Source organism: Peromyscus eremicus, chromosome 20 (assembly GCF_949786415.1).
Source record: "Peromyscus eremicus chromosome 20, PerEre_H2_v1, whole genome shotgun sequence".
In the NCBI taxonomy this organism is placed as follows: domain Eukaryota; kingdom Metazoa; phylum Chordata; class Mammalia; order Rodentia; family Cricetidae; genus Peromyscus; species Peromyscus eremicus.
The window spans coordinates 49,216,319-49,218,927 of NC_081436.1; the positions used below are offsets into that span (position 1 = coordinate 49,216,319).

Genomic DNA, 2,609 nt, shown 5'->3' on the forward strand with positions numbered 1-2,609 from the left:
ATTTCCTGCCTGGCTATAACCTGACTCGTCACAGGCCAGAGCAGCTTCTTTATTAACCAATCATAGCAACACATGTTCACAGCATACAGAAAGACATCCCACAACATATTTTAGGGTTGGGATTTTTTTTAAATGCTTGTGTTGAAAATATTTTCTGTGTCTTTGACCTGGGCTTTTCTCTATTCTCTATTCATATTATTATTAGATTTGATCTCTTCATAGTATCCCAGATATCCTGGATGTTTTGTGCCCCAAGTTTTTAGAATGAACAATTTCTTTGATCAAGGTATCCATTCCTCCCACTGTTTCCTCAGTGCCTGAGATTCTCTCTTCCATCTCTTGTATTCTGTTGGTGAGGCATGCCTCTGAGATTCCTGTTCCAGTTCCTAAAGTTGTCTTTTCAAGACTTCCCTTAGTTTGGCTTTTCTTTATCGATCTACTTCTACTTTTAGGCCTTGAACTATTTCACTCATTTTCTTCCACTGTTTCTTTGTGTTTTTATAGATTTCTTTAAGGGATTTATTTGTTTCTTCTTTAAAGACCTCTATCATATATAGAAAGGCTATCTAGAGTCTTTTTTTTTTTCTGCTTCAGCTACGTTACAGTACTCTGACTGCTGTGTGTTAACATGGGGACTGTTGTGGTTTGGTTGCTAGGTTCTAGTGAAGACTTATTTGTCCTGGCTTTTATTTATTTATTTATTTATTTATTTATTTATTTATTTATTTATTTATTTATTGACAGCCAAATCATCTTTATTGAGAGAATGGGTCTCTAAGAGGGTGGTCCTGGGGCCTCACTGCACAGCTTGTTCATTGGCACTGCCTCCAGAATCCTATGGCTTCATCACATCTGGAAGCTCCGGAGGGCTGGAGAAGGGCTCAATGTGCAGGGCTTCAAAGGCATCATCTGCACCGAAGGCCAGGCCCACTGTGGCTGGGGCCCTGTATCCGTGCTGTCTGGCTGGTGAAGCCACACTCGCCCAGAGTTTTTCTGTCATCAAGGAGCTGGTGATCCTTGTACAGCCGCTGCTCTTCTGGAGGCCGCTGGAGGATGCCTTGGACAACACGCTTTAGCTGGAACACGGTACTCGACCCCTTGGCTTCCGTGAAGATGGTGGTCTTGTGGCGGCGGCGGATCATGAGAAACACCTTCTCTGATAGTTGTGAGTCCCACTTGGCAGAGACAGTTCTGGTGCTCTTTCTGACGTATTTACGGGAGCCAGGGAAACAATGAGCCATTCTTTCTTCAAAGACACTCCTCTGGTGCTGGCCTTTTTGATTGCAGATTCCAGATCCAGGTGTACAGACCCAGGCCCAGTCAGGAATGCTACAGCTGTTGCTCATGATCCTGCTGTACGCCTCTAACCAAAGTGTCGATCTTGCTGCAGGCTGTCCTGGCTTTTATTGATTGTGTTTCTGTGCCTCTTGTCTGATCATCTGGGTTGGGGAGGACAGTAATTCTAGGTGCTGATATCCAGTCATGTCTTGGTTGTGTAGGTGTTTTGTTCCTTGGTTTCTGTTGTCCTCTCTGGTTCTTCGGAGAGTGTGGTAGCTCCGTGTTGCCTGGTAAGAAATTTGTCTGGGGTACTTTTACGTGTGGTCACTGGGGGTTCCAGGTAAAATGAGTTCCTAGGTATTAGGAGCTGACACTTAGGGTGATGGGCTATGGGGGAGTACAGAGGGGGTCCACAGGAAGGAAGAAAGCAGGGTGTTCTGCTAGGATCTGATTGGTCCCCTGGGAATGGGGTCAGAGATTGAGGAGATGTTCTGCTACAGAGTTGGGCATAGGACTGAGGGATTGGTTTTGGAGGAGCTGAGGGAGAAGTGGATATCTGCTTCCCCAGCATGAGTGACCTATAGGTTGACCAGAGTACCTGATGGAGTTGGCAGCAGGGATAAAGCATTGAGCTGGAGGAAGGAAGTTAGGAGAAGCATTGAGCTGGAGGAAGGAAGTTAGGAGAAGATGTGTGTGACCCACTCAAGATGGGGCCAGAGAGGGAGGGGAGGCCATGGCAGGTGTTCTGTTGAACAGCTGAGGATGAGACTGGGTGTTCGACATGGAGGAGCTGATTGAGAGGCGAAGATCTGCAGTTAGCTTACCTGCTTCCTGGCAAGAGTAGCTTGTGGGTTTCCAGGGAATCAACATATATATATTTGAGACAGGGTTTCTTTGTGTAGTTTTGGTGCCTGTCCTGGATCTCGCTCTATAGACCAGGCTGGCCTCGAACTCACAGAGATCCGCCTGCCTCTGCCTCTCCAGTGCTGGAATTAAAGGCGTGTGCCACCACCGCCCGGCTTCCAGAAAATCCTTTTAAAACCAGGGTTTTCAAAGCCTTTCCTAAACATAGGGTTGTAGTCAGAAAACATACCTATGTAGGATTAGATGGGCTTGGGTTCCACAGTTGTTATTTAAGACCCTCTGTGTGGACCTAGCACTTCCTGCCTAGCCTTGAGCACATGCGATTAGCCTGGTGCTATGGGTTTGGCAGCAGGTGGTACTAGAAATGGGTACCGTTTGTAAACTTTGGTAGGGAGGGGTATACATGGTTTGTCTCGGCCTGAGAAAGTCGCTTACAAGTTGTTCGTCACCGAGGAGCTTCCCTTTGG

At 46.6% G+C, this 2,609-nt stretch overlaps 1 pseudogene; it reads right to left on the reverse strand.

The window, feature by feature from the left end:
* Positions 1-796: 796 nt before the first annotated feature.
* LOC131896410 (elongin-B-like) lies at positions 797-1,346 on the reverse strand (annotated as a pseudogene).
* Positions 1,347-2,609: the final 1,263 nt, after the last annotated feature.